Source organism: Enhydra lutris, unplaced genomic scaffold (assembly GCF_002288905.1).
Source record: "Enhydra lutris kenyoni isolate GAN:26980312 unplaced genomic scaffold, ASM228890v2 scaffoldscaffold92, whole genome shotgun sequence".
NCBI classification, from domain to species: Eukaryota; Metazoa; Chordata; class Mammalia; order Carnivora; family Mustelidae; genus Enhydra; species Enhydra lutris.
Window position 1 is genome coordinate 3,623,279 of NW_019154176.1, and position 26,341 is coordinate 3,649,619.

At 41.2% G+C, this 26,341-nt stretch overlaps 1 protein-coding gene and 1 pseudogene across 2 annotated transcripts in view; one reads left to right on the forward strand and one right to left on the reverse strand.

The window, feature by feature from the left end:
- The window catches only part of LOC111162545 (zinc finger protein 699), an 82,956-nt gene that overhangs the window by 39,056 nt on the left and 17,559 nt on the right, over window positions 1–26,341 (forward strand). The gene's annotated exons all lie outside the window — the stretch shown is intronic.
- Window positions 4,920–16,159, reverse strand: LOC111162410 (annotated as a pseudogene). Its single transcript, XR_002641577.1, has 7 exons — window positions 16,022–16,159; window positions 15,466–15,554; window positions 14,740–14,866; window positions 13,528–13,610; window positions 11,791–13,039; window positions 11,521–11,594; window positions 4,920–5,002 (listed from the first exon to the last, which is right to left on the reverse strand). The product of XR_002641577.1 is annotated as a zinc finger protein 559-like (transcript).

Here is a 26,341-nt window from a genome sequence, read left to right on the forward strand (position 1 = left end):
GCTCAGTATTGTGATAATGCTAAATACTTCCTGTTAAGCCTAAATCTAGCCAAGCTTCTAAAGACTTTCAACAGGAAATACAGAGATAAACAAGTTAAACACCAAGATGCAGCAATCAGCCAAATCTACAATGCAGAACACTTTAAAGACAAATGACTTAGTATCTCCAATTAGTTGATTAACAAAGAAAGGAAAAAGGGAGGAGATGAAACAGGTACTTAAGAGATCTATACCTCAAAAAACTATATGGGAGCTCTGATAGGATCCTGACTTGAGCGAACCAACTGTAAAAATATATTCTGGAGACAATCAGGGAACTTTGGAGTCTGCCAGGTGAGAAAATGCTATGGTGGTATGTACCAGCTACAGATTCATACTTAAGTATTTACTGATGAAAGGACGTGATATCTAGAATGTGCTATAAAAAAAAAAAAACCCAGGGGGGGGAAAAAAAAAGCAAGTGGACAGGCTACTAGCACTATCCCAACACTATTACCTCCATAATACAGAAGCCACCACTCACATAAGGCTGCTGAGCCCTTGAAATGAAGCCAGTGTTAAAATTAAAATTTAAATTTAAATAGCCATATGTGGATAGTGTATTAAACAGTCAGGCTATGATGATCCAAGATTGGTAAAATATTGATAATTGTTAAAGCTGAGTGTTGACAACATAAGGATTCACTATACTATTCTATTCTTATGTGTGCTTGAAATTTCCCTATGAAAAGCTTAAAAATTTAAAAGGATAAAATAAAGACATTTTTAAGTAAAAACCTGAGAGAATTTACCCATCAAAAGATCACTAAAGTAAATTCTCAGTATTCCAGGAAATGGGAGTTTGTGCAACGGAAATGTTAAAAAAGTAGAGTGAACAAAAATCAAATGGGCCTGTAAGGGCCAATTTAGCCAGAGTGGCCCCACCTTGGCTGAACAGCCATTTTGTTGTTTATGCAGTAAAACTTAAATTGACCCTGCCACCCCCCCCCCAACTTACTTAAAAGCAAGTCGGGGGAAACCGGTCCCAGGTAACAAAGCCCAAATACAAGGGTGGGTCAGGTCAGATGGAGATAACAGCCCAAATGCAGGGATGAGTTGGGTCGGGTGGAGATATCCAATCAGTAGAGTGCACATACTGTCTCCCTCACTACCAAGGAGTGTGGGCCCCGCCCTCTGGGCGCCTTTTGGGCGCCAATTCTGACCAAGGTGAAAGGCTAGTTCAAATGTCTACTATAGGGTAATTGTAATTCAATTGGTCACTTAGGTGTGAGCTAGCATGACTGTGCAGCTTTCTCTGTGTTACAACTTCATTGGCCACCTGTGCGTGGCCAGGCCCAACCACATGGTCTTTGCCCTTAAAAGCTAGTCTGTAAGGCAGAGAGGGGTTGCCCTCTCTGTAAGGCAAGGCCCCGACTGGTCTGTTTGACGGTCGGTTTGATTCTTGATGCTTGGCGTGAAATAAAGCTTTGCTTGACCTTCGCTATATATCAGTCTCGCTCCTTTGACCATGGACCCATTATTGGGGGACCCAACGTGTAAAAGTAAATGAACCTTGATCATATAAAATGGTAATAACAGTCTAATTTGTGAGAAGGAAGAGCAAGCTAGAATCCTAAAAAAACATAAATTTGGAGTGAGATGACTGCAGTTTTACGCTACTTGGATTCTTGCAGAACGGAATAGAGATGTTGATTAGCTTTTGACTTTAAGTGCCTGATAAAGATACTAGGGTGACCACTAAGTGAATGGACTCACAGGTTTAACTCACAGTTTAGAAGAAAAAAATGGAATAAAAAACCCCCAAACCCTCAATTATCCCAAAAGTAAGGAAAATAAGCAGGGAAAAGAAACAAACAAACAAAAAAAGCAGGTAAAGTAAAAAGCACAATGCAAGACAGTAGAAAATACTGATATCAATAATCACAATTAATACACAGGTAAATGGATTAAACTACAGTTTAAAAACAAAGATTGACATGTTAGATTAAGATGAATTCCAGCTCTATGCTCTTTCATGAGATGCATTTAAAACCAAAACAAGAGTATCTGGGTGGCTCAGTCAGTTACACATCTGCCTTTGGCTGAGGTCACGATCCCAGAGTCCTGGGATCTAGCTCCATGCTGGGCTCTCTGTTCAGTGGGGAGCCTGCTTCCCCCTGTCCCTCTGGTGCTCCCCCTGCTTGGGCTCTCTCTAATAAATAAATAAAATCTTAAAAAAAACCGAAACAAAACCAGAAAGACTGATGGGACACCTGTGTGGCTCAGTTGGTCAAGCCGCTGCCTTCAGCTCAGGTCATGATCCCAGGGTCCTGGGATTGAGTCCCAAGTTGGGCTCTTTGCTCACTGGGGAGCCTGCTTCTCTCTCTGCCTCTGCCTGCCGCTCTGCCTGCTTGTGCTCTCTCTGACAAATAAATAAATAAAATCTTTAAAAAATAAACCAGAAAGACTGAATCTCAAAAATAAAAATGATACACCAGGCAAATATTAACCAAAATTGTTTATTTTCACACTTAAAAACAAAAACATAGGCTCCATGCCCAGTATGGAGCCCAACATGGGGCTTGAACTCAAAAACGTTAGATCAACACCTGAGCTGAAAACAAGAGTTGGATGCTTAACTGACTGAGTCACCCAAGTGCCTCTTGATTTCACACATTTTAAAACAAAAGGCATTATGAAAGACAACTACATTAGGATAAGAGGTTCAATTCACTAGAAATATATAAAGATTCTGAAGTTGCGTAGACTCAGTGTCATAAAAGCTAAGAGAATTAAAGGAGAAATACACAAATCACCATCAACGTCGAAGACTTTAACATACTACTGTCAGTGATGAAGAGGTCGGGGGCAGGGGGAAGATGTAAAGATTTGAATAATAAAATGAACAAGCTTCACCTAAAACACTTATAAACACTACACTCAAAAAATATTTTTTTCAAGCACAAGAGGAGTATTTATAAAAACTAGCTCTCTTCCTATAATATACAGCTAGTCTTAAAGCTTTCAATTTTAGTATATGTGCTGCGATGTGAGCACTAGTTTTAAAGCTTTTGAGGGATTTATATACAGATATGTTCCTTGACCAAAATGAAATTCAGTTAAAAAAGAAAGCTATTATGTTGAGCCATATGACACTGAAATTTCTTTTTTTTTTTTTTTAAAGATTTTATTTATTTATCTGGCACAGAGAGAGCAAGTGAGCAAAAAGCAGGGCGAGTGGCAGGTAGAGGGAGAGGGAGAAGCAGGCTCCCCACTGAGCAAGGAGCCTGATGTGGGGCTTGATCCCAGGACCCTGGGATCATGACCTGAGCCAAAGGCAGACGCTAAACCAACTGAGCTACCCAGGCGCCCCAACACTGCCATTTCTGTAGATAAAAAAATGGTGGAAACTTAGCAGGTTCATATGGTTTGATCTAACATTAAAAGCCATACATTTGGAGTTTAGAGAACATCATCTTTATGAGTAACTCATGAATAAAATATATAATTGATAAATTAAACTGGAATTAGAAAATATATAATACTATGGTTATCGATCAATTCTAACTACCAAATCTTGTAAGCTGCAGCTAAAGTAGACCTTAGAAAAAAAAAGTAGGCTTTATATATTTACATTAGAGAAAAGTGAAGAATTAATCTAAGTTTCCAGTTAAAGAATTGAGAAAAAAATCCCAAAAGAAGAAAAGTTAAAGGAAGAAAAAGATAGGAAAAAAAAATGGTCTCTGGTGCCAGCCACGGGGTTTTCATGTTCATTTTTCGGATCTGCAGAGTAAGTGGCTTAATAATAAAGTCATGTGCTTAACTATTATCATGCTTATATTCCAGAATATCTGATGTCTAACAAGACTGTACACAATGTTCAGGTACAATTGGAAGGATGAAATTGCCTGTGTAATTTCCATAACAAGAGAGGGAAAAGAAACGGGAGAATTGAAAATAAGGAGAAAAAAATTATTAAAATTATTCAAAAAACTCAAAAAATTATTCAGTCACAGCTACAAAACCATGGGCTAGTTTTCACTCCTATCAAGGCCCAGCCTATGACTATCTGCTATCACTTTTGCCTGAATGTATGCTTCACATTCTTTGCAATTAGTAGATAGCCACGTTTTGAGAGCAAGGGCAGATTCAGTTCTGCTGGCAGTTCTGGGTCAGCTGCAACATCAACAGTGGGTTTCTGTGTGGAGATATCTGTGTTCTAATTGAATTGTGAGTTCTCTACCGAGGGGAACACAATAATTCCGAAAATCTGGCTACTTGTAATACAGAACCCAGAGGAACAGAATTTGGCTGCTGTTAATCTCGATGAGACCAAAAGCCTGGAGTCAGTGGCTAGGGTTCCTCTGTTAGCTCAAAAAACTGGATGCTTTAAACTGAAAACACTGAGCTAGAATCCACCAGAAATGATGGTGCATATTTCATGTCACATAAATCACATAAGTAGAATAAGAACAGTGGCTCCTCAGAGAGTTGTAATGAAGATGAAATGACTCAGTCCATGGAAAGAAAGCCTTCAGGGCATTTCACAGCATACAGTAAGTGCAAACTAACTGGGAGCTCTCACCAGCCCCTGTTGAGGGCATGACTGTTAGAAAGTTTCCACTGACATCTGGTAACAAATCATTTCCCTTATTAATGATCTCATCTAGCAAATGGAAATGAGGCTAGGAGAGGCTAAGGGAAGTACCCCAAACACATAGCTCAGAAGCAACAAGGGCAGGACCCACACTCCGGCAGTTAGGCTCCAGTTTGAGCCCTTAACACCCAAGGTCTACCTGGGCAAAAAGCAAGCCAAATTCTGAAGCACAATGGGACCCTAGAATTTTCCCAGTTAACTGTCTAGACCACTGAAGAGACTAATCATAAAAAAGAAAGTCTGTTATGATATTATTGCTGTGTAACAAACCACCCCAAACATACTAACAGCAGTTCTCAAAATGTTGTTGCCAGACTGAGAGACCCCAAGACACTTTCAGGCAGTCTGTGAGGTCAGAACTATTATAATAGTTCTATTATTTGCCATTTCATCATGTTGACATTTATACTGATGACACAAAAGCAATGGTGGATAAAATGTTGGCCCCTTGGCGGAAATCAAGGCAGTGGCATCAAGTGCCACAAACACTATTTCTTCGTTGGCACATACTCATGATAAACAAAAAACCCAATTTTCCTTAAAAATGCCTTTAAGGCATGAGAAAAAATCTGGAAAAAATATGTATCTGCAACCATAATGTTGGCAGTTTGTCAACATTTACAAACCTTTCTGCTATGATCAAATTATATTAGTGCATGATGCTTGATAGCAAGTCAACATTTGAAAAATATGCATAATGTAGTGAACTATTTTCTATACAAGTGACACATGAAGGCACAAAATCACGTATGGGTAAAATATCCAAAGTGCAAAAAAAAAAAAAAAATCAATGGATTTTAATATAACAGAAGAGTTCACTCATAGAATTTCATACTCCACAGTGCAACTAAATCTTTAAGAAACTACTATTAGTTGAATTTTGGCAGGGGATCAAAGAGCCAAAATTATCTGAAAATACTTTTTTCTACCTATTTATCTCACTGAAGCCAAATTTTCTATATATACTTCATCTAAAATAACTTAAGGCAAAAAACTGAATGCAGAAGCACCTATGAGACTCCAGCTCTCATCAATTAAGCTAGATGAAATGATCTTTTGACCAAGCTTATCACTCACCTGGAAAGGAAAAAAAAAATGACACATGTTAAAAATGGTGAGGCAGACTTTGTTTCAGCCATCAAGACAGGTACAGGGACCACTGCAACAAGACTTTACAGTGGGGGAGAATGGGCTCAAGCTCAAATACAGCATGGTAAGTGGGAACTTATAGCCAAGGAGCAGAAGAGGGGTCAGTGGATGAAAATAACTAAGAGGAAACAAGAGGGGTTTAGGGATTCTGGCTGAACTAACAGAATCTTTGCTGAAGACAGGCCAGGGTGACTAGAAATCACCTGAAGGATAGTGGAGGAGGAGGGAAGGCTTGCTAAACTGACTTAGCAGGGTTCTTGTTAAAACTGGATTTTATAAGTGTACCGACAGATCTAGGAAAAGGTTCAGGAGACTTACTAAAGTTTGGTCAAGAGGAGACTCTCACTTCTCACATTTTTTGGGTTTTCATTTCATAGTTCTTTTTCATAAATATGTACATTATGAAATGAATTATAAATATATGAAAAATCTGTCTTAAATTCTAATATGTCAAATACTCAAAAGATACAATGTTTTGTATGCTCAATTTTAGAGTATACAAGAGTCCCGAGATAAAAAAATTTGAAAACTGCTGGTGTGGACTCCCCACCATTTTATTTTCACAGATCATGAATCAGGAATTTGGACAAGATACAAAGGGAAAGAATGGATTATCTCTGCCCTACAAAGACCAGGGCCTTACCTGGGAAAACTCACACAGCTCAAGGTGACTCCAAAGACAAAGGCCTAGAGATACGTGTAGACTCACACCTGCATCTGGTTGCCATCCTTGAAATAGCTAGAGGGCTGAGAACAGCTGCTGACCATTGAGAGCATCACTCCAGGTAGCCCCTGTATGTCAGAGCAGAACTGCTTGTTTCCAAGAGAAGCATACCAACTGGGAGTGTCCCAACAGAGTAAGATGCCAAGATAACCAGGAGGGAACTGTATGGCCTCTTATGACCTAGACTGGGAAATCAAATGGCACCATTTATATTGTACTCCTCTCAGAAAAGGTCAAAAGTAGGCCCAGATTCAAGGGGAGGGAACAGTGTCAAAGAATTTTGGGGCCCTGTTTTAAAATCATCACAGCCTACCACAAATTATTTGTCTTCCATATACACGAATAGTCACTGCCTATTAAAACCATGCCGAAAGGGGCGCCTGGGTGGCTCAGTGGGTTAAAGCCTCTGCCTTCGGCTCGGGTCATGATCTCAGCGTCCTGAGATCGAGCCCCGCATCGGGCTCTCTGCTCCGCGGGGAGCCTGCTTCCTCCTCTCTCTCTGCCTGCCTCTCTGCCTACTTGTGTTTTCTGTCAAATAAATAAAATCTTTAAAAAAAAAAACGAAACCATGCCGAAAAATGGCTATCAGACACATGAAAAAATGTTCATCATCACTAGCCATCAGGGAGATTCAAATTAAAACCACACTGAGATACCACCTTACACCACTTAGAATGGCCAAAATTAGCAAGACAGGAAACAACACGTGTTGGAGAGGATGTGGAGAAAGGGGAACCCTCTTACACTGTTGGTGGGAATGCAAGTTGGTGCAGCCACTTTGGAAAACAGTGTGGAGATTCCTCAAGAAATTAAAAATAGAGCTTCCCTATGACCCTGCAATTGCACTACTGGGTATTTACCCCAAAGATACAGATGGAGTGAAAAGAAGGGCCATCTGTACCCCAATGTTTATAGCAGCAATGGCCACGGTCGCCAAACTGTGGAAAGAACCAAGATGCCCTTCAACGGACAAATGGATAAGGAAGATGTGGTCCATATACACTGTGGAGTATTATGCCTCCATCAGAAAGGATGAATCCCCAACTTTTGTAGCAACATGGACGGGACTGGAAGAGATTATGCTGAGTGAAATAAGTCAAGCAGAGAGAGTCAAGTATCATATGGTTTCACTTATTTGTGGAGCATAACAAATAGCATGGAGGACAAGGGGAGATGGAGAGGAGAAGGGAGTTGAGGGAAATTGGAAGGGGAGGTGAACCATGAGAGACTATGGACTCTGAAAAACAATCTGAGGGTTTTGAAGGGTTGGGGGGGGAGATTGGGGGAACCAGGTGATGAGTATTAGAGAGGGCACGGATTGCATGGAGCACTGGGTGTGGTGCAAAAACAACGAATACTGTTACGCTGAAAATTAAAAAAAAAAAAAAAAAAAAAGCAAAAAAAAAAAACCACACAAAAAACCGCACCACCACCACCACCAAAACCATGCCAAAATCTTGTGCCCATAGTATCAGACTCAAGCTCTATGTCTAAAACTTAAAATCTAAATCAGGTCCAATCTGGAAAAGAGTGCTTGGGTTTAGTCTTGAGTATGTCCCTCCTGATTTGAAGATTTGTGAAGTAAAGAGACAAGTCATTTACTCCCCACACACTCAATATATATGTATATAATCATGAGAAGAAAAAAGGATAATCATAATAGACATTCATGTTAAGAAAGGGGTGGGGGGATGCCTGGCTGGCTCAGTCACAAGAGCATGTGACTCTTCATCTCAGGGTTTTGAGTTCAAACCCTACGCTGAGTGTACAGATTACTAAAAAAAAAAAAAAAAAAAACTAAACAGCCTTTAAAAAAATAAAATGCTGGCTGTTTATCATTAAAAAAGGAAGGAAGGAGTGGGAGGAATGGGAGGCCTACTGCAGCCAATGATCCACAGCAATTCTGAAAGACAGGAACATCTTGTCTACTCCTTTCTTAAGAAGCAGTACTACATCATAGGAATGATTCTCTGTGGAGTTCTGCTACCTGAATCATACCTGCTTTCCTATAGGACCGTATTTTTAATGGACTGGTTTTATAGACCTATTTCATCTTGCTCCCTGCCCACAGTTTGGGGATTCAAAGGTCTCTATTCACTTTAACAGTTTTTTCCCCCTAACAGCTTTCGGTTCACAATGGAACAGCAAGGTAGAGATTTCCCATATACTCCTGCCCCCACACATGGATAACCTCACCATTACTGACATTTCACACCACAGTGGTAAATTTGTTACAACTGATGAACACTTACACCTTATCATCATCCATAGTCCCTTAAGGTTCACTTTTTGTGTTGTGCATTCTAAGGTCTGGACAAATGTAGAATGACATATTCACCATTATAGTATCATACAAGGTATTTCACTGCCTTCAAAATTCCTTGTGCTTTGCCTATTCATACCCTAAGCTGCCCCTCCCCAACCACCACTGATCTACATAGTTCTGCCTTTTTCAGGATGTCACAGAGTTGGAATCATACAGTATGTAACCCTTCCATATCAGCTTCTTTCATTTAGTAATATGCACTTCAGGTACTTCCAAGTCTTTTTAAGGCCTGTTAGCTCATTCCTTTTAAGTGCTGGATATTCCATCATCTGGATGCATCAGTTTATTCATTTACCTACTGAAGACATTCATTCACCTACTTAAGTTTTGCAATGAGGAATAAAACTGCTATAAACATTCATGTGCAAACAAAGAAAAACCCCTGAAACACTATGCATGTGTTGGTTTCTGAATGAACGTAAGTTTCAACTTCTTTGGGTAAATACCAAGGACCCTGGATACTGGATCATCTGGTAAGAGTATGTTTAGTTCCATAAGAAACTACCAAACTATTCCAAAGCAGCTGTACAATTTTGTATTCCCACCAGCAAAGAAGCATTTGGTGATGTCAGTGTTCCAGATTTAGGGCATTCTCAGATATGTGGTGGTATTTCATTTTGACTTGTACTTTTCTGATGATATGATGTGGAGCATCTTTTCATAAATGCTTATTTGCCATCTGTACATCTTCTGTGGAGGAGTGTCTGTTAAGGTCTTTGGCCCATTTTTGATAGGCTATTTCTTACTGTTGAGTTTTAAGAGTTCCTTGTATATGCTGGATAATGTTTCCTTTATCCAAATGTGTCTTCTGCAAAGATTTTCTCCCAACCTCTGCTTGTCTTCTCACTCTCTTAACAAGGGCTTTCACAGAGCCCAAGTTTTTAATTTTAATGAAGTCCAGTTTATCATTTATGGATCAAGCTCTCAGTTTTATATTTAAAAAGGTACTGCTACATCCAAGGACATTTAAGTTTTCTCCTATGTTATCTTTGAGGAGTTGTGTATTTTCCACTTAGGTTTACAATGCATTTTGAGTTAATTTTTGTGGGGTGTTCAGTGTCTAGATTCATTCTTTTGTATGTGGATGTCTAATAGTTCCAGTCTCATTTGTTGGAAAGAATTATTTTCACTCCATTCCACTGCCTTTGCTCCTCTGTCGAAGATAAGTTGACTACTTATGTGGGCCTATTTCTCAGCAATCTGTTCTGTTCCATCAATCTGTCTATTCACTTACCAACACCAGCTGACTTGATGTAGGTTTCTATTAAGTCCTGAAGCCAGGTAGTTTCAGACCTCCAACTTTGTTCTCCTTCAATATTGTGTTGTCTAGTCTGCATCTTTGCATCTCCATATAAACATAAGAATCAGTTTGTCAATATCCACAAAATAAATTGTTGGAATTTTGATTGGACTGAATCAATTAGTCAGGTTCGGAAGAACTAACATCTTGACAATACAGAGCATATCCATGAACGTTAAATCTCTCTCCATTTATTTGGTTCTTTGATTTCATTCATGAGAGTTTTGTAGTCTTCCCTATATAGATGATGCACATATTTTGTTGTGCTAATATAAATATTGTGTTTGCAATTTCAGATTCTATTTGTTCAATGCTAGTGATTGATTTCATGGATGTGTGTATGCATCAAAACTCAAGTTATACACTTAAAATATGTAGTCTAATGCATGGCAATTATACCTTAATAAACCCTCTAACAACAAGAAAAAAGATATTTGAACATACATTTCACCAAAAATAAATGGATGACAAGTATGTGAAAAGATGTTCAACATCACTGGTCTTTAAAACTACTGGTCTACTTTGAGAAAAGAAACACACACACACAGACAACTCATTTTAAACAATGGATTTTCTTTTCCAGTATCAATTTTTCTGTATGCAGTAACTGAAGATTTGTACTCTAAAACTTTCCCAAATTTTTTAACACTTCTAGGTTTTATTAAAAAATCTTTTGTAACAAAACAATTTTTAAAAAGATTTTATTTATTTGAGAAAGAGAGTGCACAAGCAGGGGGAGCAGCAGGCAGAGGGAGAAGCAGGCTCCTCGCTGAGCAGAGGATATGGGACTTTTGATCCCAGGACCCTGAGGATCATGACCCAAGCCAAAGGCAGACACTTAACTGACTGAGCCACCCAGGTGTCCCACAAAGGTTTTTCACTTATAAAACCCTTTAGGACTTCAATTTTTATAAATATATGTAAGATATTTACTGAAAACAGTTTTTACATTCACAAAGAATATCTCCAATGTGACTTATTATGTAACATCAATTGGCACAGTCTTTTCCAAATTCCCTACAATTATACTTTACAGTTTCTCTCCAGTGTAAATTATGTTTCCTAATAACAAAGAACAATCAAAGGCTTTTTTATAACCCTTTCACTCATGGGATCTCTCTTAACGTGTGCTTTCATAGTTTCCCAAAGTGGGGGATGAAAATTTTTTTTATGTAAGATTTTTCATACCTGTGAAATCACAGCCGAATAGTAAAGTATAAGGCAGAGCTAAAGGTTTCCTACATTCCTCATTAATAAGGTTACCTTCGCTGTGAATTAGTCTGTGCTTTCTAAGAGAAAGTATTAAAGACTTGCCCATATTCTTTGCAAGCATAAGCTTCTCTCAAGAGTGAAATATTATACATTCACAGTAAAGTATGTCGTAATAAAGGTTTTCCCACATTCCTCATCTATGTATGGGTTTTCTCCACTGTGAGTTCTTAAATGTTGAATAAAATATGTTGACTGAGAGACACATGGGTGGCTCAGTTGGTTAAGTATCTGCCTTCAGCACAAGTCATGATCCCAGAGTCCTGGGATCGAGTCCTGCATCAGTCTCCTTGTTCAGCGGGGAGTCTGCTCCTCCCTCTGCTGGCTGCTCTCTCTCTTTGTGCTCTAACAAATAATAAATAAAATCTTAAAAAGAAAAAAGGTATGTGGACTGAGTAAAGGCTTTCCCACAGTCCTTACATTCAAAAGGTCATCCACCAGTGTGAGTTCTCATTTGTACTATAAGGCCTGATGAAATAGTGAAGGCTCTCTCACATTTTTTACATTTACATGGCTTCTCTCCAGTATGTGTTATGTTGACTAAAGTATGAGGAATATCTAAATGATTTCCTATATTTCCTTACATTCAAAAGGTCTTTCGATACTTTCCCATATTTCCTTACATTCAAAAGGTTTTCTACACTGTGAGTTCCTAAATGTTGAATAAGAAATGAGGATCAAATAAAGGCTTTCCCACACTGCTTACCATTACAGGGTTTTAGAGTTTGCATGTGAATTTAAAGCAAGATGAGTTACTAAAGGCTTTCCGACCTTCCTTACAAACATAAGGCTTCTTGCCAGTTTGAGTTCTTAAATGTACAGTAAGGTGTAAGGAACAAAGCCTTTTCCACGTTCCTTACATTCCTAAGTCTTCTCTCCAGTGTGAGTTCTTTTGTGTTTTATAAGACCTGCAGAATCGGTGAAGGTTTCCAGGTTATTTGCTACACTCATATGGTTTTTTCTCCAGGGTGAACTCACATGTGAGTATTAAGTTTTTGGGAAACAAACTCTTTACTACACTCCTTGAAAACACAATGTTTCTCATATGAAGTTGTATAATTTAAGCAAGGTTTGGGGAACAAGGAAAGGCTTTCTCAAATTTCTTACATTCCATAGGCCATCAGTTCACTATGAGTTCTTAAATGATGAGTAAGACAAGATCAAATAAAGGTTTTCCCACATTCTTACAATTTCTAAGACTTCTTTCTATTGTTCATTTGCGTATGTACAAAAAAGCCTATAGAATGAGAAAAAGCTTTCCTACATTCCTTAAGGGTATGTGGCCTTTCTCCACTATTAATTCTTACACATTCTCTAAGGTGTAAGGAAGAAGGAATGCCTTTCCCACAGTTGTACATTTATAGGGTTTCTTTTGAGTGTAAGTTTTCTTGTGAACCAGATATGGATTTTGGCTGAAGACTGTTTCACACTGATTACACTTAGGAGGCTTTTCTCCATTATGGGTCTTATTGTGTAGATTAAGGGCAGAGTTCTTTGTGAATGCTTTTACACACTGGTTGCACTCACAAGTTTTCTTTCTAATGTGAGTACTCTATGAATCTTAAAGGAGTGTTCACTCAAGGCTTCTTCCCAATGGTGAAAATTAAACAATTACTCTCCAATATGGCTTCTCTCCTGTTGATGAAGATATTAGTCACGACTTATGAAAGTTCTCCAGCTTTATTACATTCAGAGATCCTCCCCTCTGCCTTGAATTCTGTTATACTACACAGGAAATAAATGAGTATGACTGAAGTTTTTTCTATTTTTTTCTCCCATTTTCACTGCAATGCATGGTTCCAGACCTCAGTGCTTTCAAGCAGAATGAAGTGACCATTCTGCTAAAAAGTTCTGTTGTAGTCTTTACTTTCACAAGGATTCTTACAGAGTTTAACTGGTAATTGACTGAGATGAAATTACTTACCCAAAACTTTATCTCAATTATGTATTTAAAGGGTTTGTTAAATTCTTAAGGCTCAGAAACCCGTGAGAAAAGTTTCTTTTGGGATGAGTAACACTAGCCCCAAATGTCTGTTACAGTTATCATGTTGCTTTTCTATCTTATGGAATTTCCAATCTTCCACTGGTGTGGAAGGCAAGGAATTACACACTGTCGATCTTACCATTTCTACCACATTGGGTGTTTTCCCCTGCAAAATATTCTGCTGAGGTGCTGACCATTTGGTATTAAGACAAATCTCCCAATCTGAAATAAGATTAAAAAAAAACATTAAGGTCTTGGAGAAATAAATGATGGAAGGAAAGTGTAAAAAAAAAAAAAAAGGCCAATGTCTACTTACTTTCGAAGACTGACTTGAAATATAAAATAAAAAGAAATGAACATACAGAGATTGAGAATTCTGACTATATTAAGAGTTTGGCAATAATAAGGTGCTGGTGAAGTTGGCAGGTGATTTTCTAAGAAATGATTCTATGAATGTTGAGACTAATGGTGAACAGAAAGCAGTGTGACCAGGAAAGCAAAGAATGAAAGGAAATGAATAAAGAGCTAAATGCAAAATTTAAAGAAACAGATCCGTCAGGTCAAAAGGAAATTTCAGAAAAGTGGATGAAAAGTTAAAGAGAAGTCTAAAGTACCCAAGGAACCACAGAAATCAAAGGGTCCAGCATTCTCAGGAAAAATCCATCTTCAAAAGCTTCCTATTTAACGTTTCCAAATAGACTGCAGGTCTCATGGACTCCTGCTATTTTTCATAAAGAAATCATCTCTCCCTTTTCCTTTACCTCGCAGAACCCTTCCTACTATCCTCTGCTCTCCTTTTTGCTCCGCCTGAAAGATAAGACCTCGTCTGCACGTATGGTACCTGGCTCTCAGAGAAAAAAGCTTGATACAAGAACATGCAAGGGATGACAAATTCATAAGTCAGGACCAAGATTCTGCTCTCCAGGGATACCAAATACTATCAGGTATAACTTGAGAAATAATAAAATGTTTGTGACAACCTTTCAAACCAATAAACTTTCTTTGTTTTTCAGACCAAAAAACTTTCAAATGAAACTAAAATGCAAACACATACTCTCTCACTGTTCACCAAAAAGGGTGCTGATCTTTCCCCTGAAACCCATGCTCAAACTTGTATTCGGAAACATTTTTGAAGTTCTAAGCCTTTCAATCCATAGAGAAAATAAAACCAGAGCAACAAATTTTCATTTTCAAGAGGAAGCCACGTCAAGATAAGATCTACAAGAACAGAAACAATTATCTGCTCTTTTTACCACTGCAATCCCATTAGTCAGCACAGAGTCTAGAATATAGTCACTTAAGAAAGATTTGTTCCAGAAAAAGCTAAAGGAAGGCATGGCACCAACCTTACCTATTGCAGTCAGACTGTTGTAGTTCTCCAGCATCACATCTCTGCACAGACCTCTCTGGGTTTGATCCAGCAAAGTCCACTCCTCCTGGGTGAATTCCACAGCCACATCCTCAAAGGTCACTGGGTCCTAAACCATCACAAACATCCCAGCATCAGGTAGTTGCCATCTAAACCCATGTTCACTGGAGAAAGAGAATGGGAGACCCAAAGCTTAGACAGTGTTCCATGTTCTCCCATCATCTCTCCCAGGGCTTCTCCTATCTACACATATTCACTGGGGACCTCATCCAGTCATATAACTTTAAGAGCACCTCTATCACCCAGTTGAATGTATCTCACCACAAATACACTGTACACTTTCTATTCTTCCCTATTGACTGAGTACATTACAGACACCATAAATGCTGGCAAATAAACGAATCATCAACACCACACATTCTGAGAAACACATGTCCACTCCCTCACAATGTATCATAGCACACTGAGAGCACACAATCAGTGTGGATGGGAGTTGGACTGAATTAGTAAACATTGGGATAACAGTATCATTTCCCTACGTCTTCTGTCAACCACATAAAAAAATCCTAAAACCTGAGAAAATGTAACTGGGTACTCAGTCCCTAGACAGGTCCTGTATACATAAAGAAACTGTTCCACTACAAGAAAACATATCTACCTGGTAGGAAGAAGCATGTACTTTTATAAAGGAATAAATTTCCTACTTACGCGAGAAACATTTGTTAGACACCTGGTCATTATCCTTTCCCCTTCTGACTTCTCCTCACGAAGACAGAAAAAGTCTTGAGAAAGGTGACCTTGGGGAGAAGAAATAAAACCTGAGAACCTAGGCTCCCCAAAATTCCCACTCAGGCTAGAAGCTACTCCACACTGATTCTAAATTGACACACATGCAGTTGCCATGAAACACCCAAGCAGCCTGCCTCATCTGAAATCAGAAAAAGGGTTCTGGGCTTTGGAAGGAGAGTTTAGTAATTCCATTTTACGGAAAAAGAAATTTAAAGTTCAGAGAGGTAAAGCTGTTGTTTTCTTTGGCCAACAATAATGAATCTCATCATGTGATTAAGCAGACCCTCTCCCACAAAAATACCCATCCTCACCCCTGCTTCCCAAATCTCAGGATATAGACATCAGGATGTTCTTATCTACTCAAGCCCCTCTCCTAGACAGCACAGAAACAGGATTGCTTAGACCCTGACCACAAGACAGGTTGTTTATAGGCCCAGTAAAACAGTCTCTGACAGGAGCATCAATAAGGACTTACCACAAGAGAAAAGATCAAAGGCTGGCATCCTGTAGGTATGACAGTAAAATCTGCCTGAACCCTTCTTGTTCTCAAAGTCCTTCAAGACAGTGTCTGAGTTTAGAGGTCAATCTCAATTCTTCTTTATTAAGCAGCAGTGGAACCTTGCCACACATCATCAAGTCTTTAAGAAATAAGCCATTACTCAGCTGTCATGAAGCATCATTTATTAGCTCTCTGTAGAAAATGAAATTACATTATGTGAAAGCCGTTAAAAACTGTTTACCACATGAATACAAATAACAATCGTCATTTACTGAGTACCTATCACGTGCCAGAAGCAGTGGTAGCTCATGTGGTTATCAACACAGTTATCATTACTGTCATTCCACAGCTGAGGCAACCTACACTGAGACAGCAGCAGTCACTGGCCCAAGATCACCAATTAGGAAGACCAGTAACCTGAATACAGGTTACTCTATATCATGAGCCTGAACTCCAGAGCTTATTGTTATTTGCCAACATACCCAGACGACGATTATAAACGGGTGTGCAAGAAATGATTAACTTAGCAGGTCTGGGTGCTCAAATCCTGCACTTTCCTGAGAAAACCTGTCTTTAGATCTACTCTTGGTGGGGCTGTGGGAGACAAACCGAGTCCATGGAATACCCTGCCTGATGTTTTCGTCTGCCAGTTGGACCGATAGTTTATGCTAACAATGTGATTTATGGTGAACATCTGTTTTATGCCTGAGGCTCTGGGCAATGTTCTAACAGTCTGAATTCCGGCTGGAGCTTAAGTGGCTGCAGTCAGTCATGCAGGTGGTGCATGCCTACAGGACTGACCCACAATAAAAACCTGGACACCAAAGCTCAGGGACTATAGACTGAATGTCCGTACCTCCCTGCCTCTTCATACATTGAAACCTAATTCCCGATGTGATGGTTTCTGGAGATGGGGCCTTTGAGAGGTAATGATGGGATTAGTGCCTTCTATGAGAGACCCCAGAGACCTACCTTGCTCCTTCTGCCATGTGATAACACAGTAAGACTGCCTCCTATTAACCAGTAAGTAGATCCTCACCTGACACCATTTTGCTGCCACTTGGATCCTGATTTTCCCAGTCTCGAAAACTGTGAGAAACTTCTGTTGTTTGTAAGCCACCCAATCTAAAATATTTTTTGTTATAGCAGTACAACTGAATAATCTAATGTACTGTGTGGGCTTCCTTGGTTGGCCATATTTCACATGTGATGTTACACATTATTACTAGGAATATTGAGCAATGCCCCTTTGACTGCGCTGGGGAAAGACACTTATGGATGCTTGTGCCTGGTTTGTTCTGGAATTAATCCCACATGTCTCATCCCTCTGCTGATTCTGATCTGTATTCTATAAACTGTCATGCTGGGTTTAACAGCATGAGTCTTTTCAGTCCTACTGCATTGCTGAGCACTAGGGTGGTCATGAGGATCCCTAGCACAAACTGTTTAATTCACACATCTCTGAGCTCCTCCAGCTGGCAAAATCACATAGGCCCAGTTGCCTTCCTTCAAGTCCTTATATCGGCTTTTGCCTTCATTCATTAAGCAAATTTTTATGAAGGTCCTTCCCTTTGTTACATAATACACTTGGCACTGAGGAGAGCTCAGTGAACTAACAGAAAATCCTCAATACCTTACATTTTTCACATTCCAAAGGTCCAAGCAGGTACTAAACAATAAATCCATATCCTATTAGTTGGTGTTCAGTGCTAGGGGAAAAATACGAACAGATAAGGAATATTATCCTTTGCCTTCCCCAACACACACAGAGATACACCAAGGATTTTTCTTGGCAAACTCAGTACTAGCTCTGCAAAAAATAAAGACAGAATAGAAAAACAACCATTTCAAAAGGCTCTTGAAAAACTGACATCTGATTTGCCTAAAAAGTGACAGTTAACTTTTGATCCAAAACACTAGAACAATTCCATGGTAAACAAAATAAACTCAGCATATATTTCAGATACTGCTCTACTTCACTGGCAGCTTAGAAACACTCATGCAAGCGATCTGACCAATCCCCTAAGTCTTACCAGAGGGTATAAAATGTTGAGTAGGTAGAATGCTAAATCAGACTTTGCCCAAAGTTTATCTATCTCTTTTTCTAAAAAAACCTCACACCTCTTAGTTTTCCCTTAAAGTTGCCTTTTTAAAATTCCTTCCTTATTTATACTATTTTTTTTTTTACTTATGCTTTATGTTCATTTTGTTGATCATTTCAAACACTTGGAAATTACAGTTGAGTTCATTTTTCAAACGTTTTGTTGAATTATTCAAACAAGTGTAGAATTACAAGTGTACAGTACATTATCATGAATTTCTCCACCCCTAAGCACTCATATACCTCATACAAATTATTCCTTTCTCCTCACCAAATGGAAGCATTATTCTGACTTCTAACACTATAATTTTGCCTGTTTTTAAACTTCATATAAAATCATGACATGCATTAATTTGTGCCTAGTGTCTTCCATTCAACATCCACATGCTTCTCTCTTTCCCTCTGCCCCTCTTGTGTTCTCTCCCAAATAAATAAGTCTTAAAAAAAAAAAAAAAGTACAAAGTGAACTGGGGATTTATCTTACACCTAAAGACTAATAGGGTTTAAAGACTAAAAGGATTCATGTTGAAGGAACACAGGATTCAAAAGGACTACCCTTGGGCAAATTTGGGACAGTTTCAGTGTCAAAATAATAGTGAATGAAAGAAAAGTCCAAGATAATATTGTGATATTCCAAAAAGAAAAAAAACAGGGGAGGTGGGAAAAGAAAGCTGCATAGCTAAAGATTGGAGAAGGAATGACAGAATTAAGAAAAATAGGATTTTGTAACCTGCCCCCTCCCACATAAAAACAGACTGAGGCAAAGACTGACAAGCGAGGCGAAACCTTTGGATGAAAGGCTGTTAGGAAACAGATTCCCCTGTTGCCAAGTATCACCCAAGGATTACCTCAAAAAAATTTGTGACTATGAGAGAAGTGCACCTTGACTAAATGCTTCTCATTCCTAATAAACAATGGGACAACTTGCACTTCCCCACTTCCCGATGAGCTACAGCACAAAGTATACAGAAACATTTAAATGTCTAAATTTGCAGTCTAACCAGGCAGGCACTGGCTGGTTCTTTGGGTACTGAGAACATGAAATGTGGCTAGTGCGACTGAAGGACTAGATTCTTAATTTGATTTATTTTAATTAATTAGAATTTAGAAATAAAATTGATTCAGGTACTCAAAAAAACTCTTCAGTATGTTTGAACAATCTGGAGTTGGAGGGCTTTTTCTACAGCAAAACAGTAAGAGCTAAATACAGATGGCGAGTTTCCAATGAAAACTCAGCATCCACAGTGAGATCCACGTACACACCGGGTTCCAGCAACTTATTACAAAAGGAAAGAAATGTAAAATTTCTCATTAATAGTTCTCTATTAACTACATTAGTCATTAACTTCATTATAAATTTATATTGATAATTGGATAAGTTGATTAAACACACTAAAAATAATTTCAGGGCTTCAAAGTGTTCTTAGTTGGCTACTTAAAATTATTAAAAAATTACATTTGTACCTCACAATATATATGTATTAGACGGTACTGCTCTAGAACCAAGTCTACTTTACAAGAAACAATTAAATGAAATCCTAGGAAGGGACCCCTGGGTGGCTCCAGTCGGTTAAGCCTCTGCTTCCTGCTCAGGTCATGATCCCAGAGTCCTTTGCTCAGTGGGGAGCCTGCCTCTCCCTCGGCCTGCGGCTCCCCCTGCCTGCGCTCTCCGACAAATAAATAAAATCTTTAAAAGTAAATAAGTATATGAAATCACAGGAAAACAACATCATATTGGAATGCCAACATCTTACAATAATATTCTTCGGGAACGTTCAATAACCAAAATTAACTTTTTTTTTTTTAAAATGCTGGCAACTTTAATAGACACTTTCGGAAAAATGGAACGACTTCCTTGGACCGGCAGTGGAGCGCCGTCCTCAGTAGAAGGCTGTTCTGATGCATGCTTACCGCGAAGGGGTGAAGCGAATGTCTGCCATTTGCCGTTAATCGGTTCATCACAACAACACCCAGGACGGGAGACAAAATCTCAGCCAGGAGTGAACGCGGATGAAGGTTCCACGGATGCTCATTTTACTGCCGCCACAGATTTAAGGACGAATTTCCAGGTGAAGAGCCGAAAGAAAAACCCACCTGTCCACACTCCTCGTACTTGGGCTCAATTCAGTTCCAGCTAACGGCAACCGGCCCGCCTCCCGCTGCCCCTCAAAGGGCTCCAGCACTCGAAGCTCCGGGCGCTGACGTACTTCGGCGAATCTCTTCACGCCTGCATTTTGTGTCCCACACGCGTGCTCCCTCGGAACCTGCAGAGGTCCCTCTCTCCAGCGAAGAACTTACCGAAATGCCATCACCGATACCCACACGCGCACCGCGCGCCCGCCCGCAGGAAACGCAACCGTAGGCCGCCGGGCGCGGGGGACGCCGGAGCCGGAGTCGCCGCGGCCAGGGAAGGCCTATCCGGCACGCCTCCCCCTGGGGCTACCGTTGCCGCCCGAGCGGCCCAGCCTGCCCGGACTCTCGGAAGAAGCGACCCTCAACACCGCGCCTCCCTCTCGGGATCCTCCTTCCCCGCGTAGGCGCTCCGAGGGCGGGCGCTGAGAGCCGACGACTGTCCCTCAAGCGCGGGAGTGGCGCGCGGCCAAGATGGCCGCCGTCCCGCGCATGCGCTCTTCCGGTCTCCGGGAACAGCGCAAGGGGCGGGGCCTCGCGGGAAGCGGGGATTAGGCGGGCTGCTGGACAAGGAGCGGTTAGCTTTACCCCCCAGCCTGGTGCTCTTACACGTCTTAACTGAATAATACTTGCTTTCAAATCTTGGTGTATACGTGAACGCATCACAGTCTTCATTGCGCAGCTGCCAATACCTCTCGCTGCACCTAGTTTAATGATTTAATTGGCTTGGCTCTGCATGGGGAGCCTGGCTGAAGTATATCCTCGATGTAGCCTCATCATGCTATGGGACTCATGGTCCTGGTCGGTCTTGTCTGAAGCTCCCGAAAAGAGCAGAATCAGGAGCACCTGGGGGGCTCAGTCAGTTAAGTGTCTGACTCTTGGTTTTTGGCTCAGGTCATGATCTCACCACCTTGGGATCAAGCCTTTTATCGGGCTCTGTGCAAAGGACAGAGTCTGCTTCAGATTCTCTCTCCCTCTCCCTCCTCCTGCTCACTCTCTCTCAAATAAATACATAAATGCAATCTTTAAAAAAAGAACAATCAATTTTGGCATAAGCCACTATGAACACAATTAATTACAGTATCCGTGTTAGCCTCCTATTGCTGCTGTAACAAGTTACCAGAAACTCAGTAGCCCAAAACAAATTTATTATCTCATAGTTGTGAAGGTCAGGCATTTGAAATGGGTCTCACTAGGCCAAATTCAGTGTGTCCACAGGGCTGTGTTTCTTCTGGAGACTGTAGGGGAGAATTCATTTACTCACCTTTCCAGCTTCTAGAGGCTGTCTCCATTCCTTGGCTCATGACCATAAATCATTTTGGTCACTGCTTCTATTCTCACATTTCTTCCTGATTCTGACCCTACTGCCTCCCTCTTTTGCTTATAAAGATCCCTGTGATTACATTGGGCCCACCCCAATAATCCCCCCATCTTAAGAACCTTAATTTAACCATACCTGCACAGTCCCCTTTGGCATACAAAGTAATACACTCACAGGTTCTGGGGATTAGGACATGGACATCTTTGGCAGGGCCATTATTCTGTCTACCACCAAAAAAAAAAAAAAAATCTAAAAAGAATTCTTAGCTAGATACATGAAAAATCAGGGGCTAGAGCTGTAGAGAAATGACTGCGGTGGCACTCTGAGACTTTGTATCTATCCACATAGGCCATGCAGGCAAAGGCTTGACTTGCGACCAGTCTGAATGTTGGCCGAATGCCTTGTGATTCTCCCAGAACATGAGAGGATGGGAGGCCTGGAAGGAGCAGCTATGAGGCCATCTCCCACTCACCTCCCCTGGGAGACTGTCAGAAGACAATTTCTTTCTTTTTTTTTTTTTAGAAGACAATTTCTGATTGCCTCCTAGGTTCTGATGAGATAAGGGGCTTTTTCCCCTGCCCCTTAGAAGAGAAATGCAGAATATATGCTAAGCTGCGGTCTAGATTGGGCTCTTCAGCTATGGGGAAGAGTCACAGTCACAGAGCACAGGTTAAAGCTGATGGTCATTTGTGGCTGGTGTTATCTATTTAGTCTGAGGGGATTTGTTCTACTTCCTGGGTATTGGCAGCAAGTCCAAGTTTGTTCCACAGTGCCTTTAAGAGAGCACAGCATGGGTGGGTCTGGGTGGCTCAGTTGGTTAAGCATCTGCCTTCAACTCAGGTCATGATCTTGGGGTCTTGGGGTTGAGCCCTGCATCAGGTTCCCTGCTTGGCAGAGAGTCTGCTTCTCCCTCTCCCCAGGTAGGACCCCTGCTCATGCTCTATCTCTTTCTCTCTCAAATAAATAGAATCTTTAAAAAAAAAAAAGAGAGAGTGAGAGAGCACAGCATGTGGGCAGTGGGTGAGGATGCCTTCCTCCCTTGTGAAACTTTTATTGAGTAGAACGTATTATTAGCCAAATTTATAACTTTGGCTCAAATGTCATCCATTAAGGCAGTGATACCTGGCAGGGGTGCTCTAATGAAGGGAATAATCATGTTTCACTATAGTCTATGGTCAGCTTCATTTATGCTTAGTGGTTTTAAGCACAGGTTGCACCTGGAACTGGAAGGTGAAATGGCAGTAATTGGTGTCCCTTCTTTCACTAAATCAGCGAGGATGGGCCAAACTCCTTCAGTGCCTTTCCTCAGTCAGTGGCTCCTGGGGCATACTGACATCTCCACTGATAGGGGAAAGTTAAGTCATTCTGAAAGGCTGGTGCCCACCAATAGCAAAAGTTCTTGGCTTGTTTCATGAGGTTGGCTCAGCAGGTCCTATTCCAATAATGGGGAAAGGGACTGTCTGGGAGGAACAACCAGGACAGAATCATCTTTTAGCAAAAGTGGGCCAATTTTACTTGTTAAGCTGATAATTGTTAATCCTCCTCCCAAGACATCCATTTCCTGGGGTAGGGGAGAGGGACTGCTTTCTTGGGTTGGGTCCTTAAAGATAGAGATGGTGTGTATTTCTTCCTCCAAGAGTCACCTCTTCCTTTTTTTTTTTTTTTTTTTGCCTTCCCCTTTGCCTTTTTTGTCCTTTTTTTTTTAAGATTTTATTTATTTATTTATTTGACAGACAGAGATCACAAGTAGCAGAGAGGCAGGCAGAGAGAGAGGAGGAAGCAGGCTTCCCGTCAAGCAGAGAGCCCAATGTGGGGCTCGATCCCAGGGCCCTGGGATCATGACCTGAGCTGAAAGCAGAGGCTTTAATCCACTGAGCCACCCAGGTGCCCCGCCTTTTTTGTCTTTTACTACTTTTTGGAAGGTCACGGGCAAAGCAGAGGATAAATCATCTCAGTTCCTACAGTGGTGACACTGTACTTTTTTTTTTCATTTTTTTTTCCAGCAAAGGGGACCAGTCCTTTTTTTCCCCAGGATCCTGTACCCTGTCATGTCTCATCTCCCCCAAGAGTCTGGGCTCTTTCCTCCTCTGGGTGGCATCCTGGTGAGAAGCTGTAGTTAAGTAGGATCCAACACCCATCTCGTGGTCTAGAACATTCCTCTAGTAAAATAGCCACCTTCGTTGGGCCCCTGGGAAGGGCTGGGATATAAACTTCTTTGACTTTAGTTATTTTAAGTAATGTTTTAGCTAGCTGGGCCCAAGAATTGGGGGTCTCGATGTTCCTCTGGGGAGGGACTGGAATGCCGTCCTTGACAACAGATCTGAGGGGGGACGACAGCTAAAGCCTGCTCATTGTGCTTGGGAGACCTGCCATCTTGGCCTTATGGGCTTATTAACTTGTTGTAGCAATGCCCAGGGACATGGACATCCTCTTGTCTCAGAGGAGCCCAAAACACCAGCCTGGTCATGGGGACCTCTTCTTGCTATAGCCCATGATGGGGTCAGGGGCAGGCCACCCCTGGTCCAGAGGTGGATACTCTTCCCCTTTTCCTATTTGGACCCATAATTCCTACAAGGCCCAGCAGCTGCTTAGTGGGGACCAGACAGGCAGGCTGACCTCTTTCCCCAGGCAGCTATACCTCTAACTGCAAAAGTCAGTTCCAGTAGTATAGGTTCACTAAAATACCCAGGAGGTAGGGAAGCTGAAGGGACTCCATTTCATTATTTAAAAAAATTTTTAAAAAACTATTTTATTTATTTAGGGGGTGCCTGGGTGGCTCAGTGGGTTAAATCCTCTGCCTTCGGCTCAGGTCATGATCCCAGGGTCCTAGGATCAAGCCCCGCATTGGGCTCTCTGTTCGGCAGGGAGCCTGCTTCCCACCCCCCACCCATGCCTGCCTCTCTGCCTACTTGTGATCTCTGTCTGTCAAATAAATAAATAAAATATTTTAAAAAATATTTTATTTATTTATTTATTTGACAGAGATCTCAAGTAGGCGGGGGTGGGATGGGAAAGCAGGCTCCTCGCTGAGCAGAGAACCTCATGTGGGGCTTGATCCCAGGACCCTGGGATCAGGACCTGAGTCAAAGGCAGAGGCTTTAACCCACTGAGTCACCTAGGCACCCCTATTTTTATAAAAAATTTTTTAAAAGATTTTATATATTTACTTATTTTTTTAAAAAGATTTTATTTATTTGAGAGAGAGAGAGACAGAGATTGAGAGAGAGCATGAGAGGGGAGAAGGTCAGAGGGAGAAGCAGACTCCCCATGGAGCTGGGAGCCCAATGTGGGACTTGATCCCAGGACCCCAGGATCATGACCTGAGCCGAAGGCAGTCACTTAACCAACTGAGCCACCCAGGCACCCATATATTTACTTGAGAGAAAGAGAGAGAGAGAGTGAGCATGAGTGGGGCAAGGGGCAGAAAGAGATGCAGACTCCCCACTGAATGGGGAACCTGGTGAGGGGCTCAGTCCTGGGACTCTGGGATCATGACCTGTGCAGAAGGCAGATGCTTAACTGACTGAGCCATCCAGGCACCCCTGATTCCATTTTAGATTGGCTCTATCTCTGCTATTTTGCTGTTAGGCCCCATTTACTCATGTTTAATATTTTACCTTTGAATAAGCCAAAAAAGCTATACTCCTACTTCAAAGGGGATGCAAGGAAGTTGATCATTCTCTGAGTTTTGTCCTAGGCCCCAAACACCTGATCACACCTAAGCAGAGCCAGATCCCAAACACATTCCAGGACATTCGTTTTGAAGAAGCCTCGGCTGATACTGGCATCAATACCCCTACCTATTGCCATGATACCTATTGTTCACCTGACCCTTGCCTTTGAATGGACCTTATCCTGGTCCCCTCAAGAGACATGTACTCTGGACCCCTTTCCAATATCAACCCCTAACCCCAACCAACCAAGGACAAGACTCACTTACTTTTCCTTTTCAAGTCTCCCATACACTCCATTTGTTATTTTCTGTCACTTACACTACTCAGTAAACTGTGCTTTCACTTTTTCTGGCTTGCGTGTGATTTCCGTCCTTCGAGAAGCCAAGAACCTTCTTGGCGGGTCCCATGGGACCCTCTTCCGAGTCCTTGGACCAGCCTGCCTGCTTCACCTGCACTACCACTTGGTGAGGCTAATGAGACAGAGTGGGAGATCACAAAACCTGTACAGAGTAAAACAGCACAGAGCAGCACCAAACAGACAAGAGAGGTGTTTTAGAGTTTCAACCACTTGAGGCTGTCCAGTATAGCTTTGCTGATTGATTGCCCTATTGAGTGTGTGGTCCCTATACCTCTTTCCTGATTACCTCAGTCCTATCCCGATCACCAGATTCCTGTAGGGAATCTGAGAGATTTGGAGGCAGATCTAGGAAAAAGATAGGACCACAAGAAGCCGTAACATCCAATGAGCTTTACTGGGTTGACAAAGATTCTCTTCTTCACCAAACTCTGCTCAGGCTCTCCTGAAATCCCCTGCCACTAGATCTTGACTTTTGGACTTCTCTGTATTGTCTAATTTTAGCAAGTCAGTTAGGCTAGAATTTCCCATCCTCTATATCTGATCATCCTTGATATCTACTCAGGTTCCTCATCCCTCAGGGGATATCCAATCATCTGGCCTGCCTTCAGCAAGAGTCCTGTTAGGTTGATTTAGGAATCCAGGAACCCCTCTTATCTCTGATGTTTCCCCTTAGTAATTTTCCATCCATCAACTTCCAACATGCCCCTTGGCT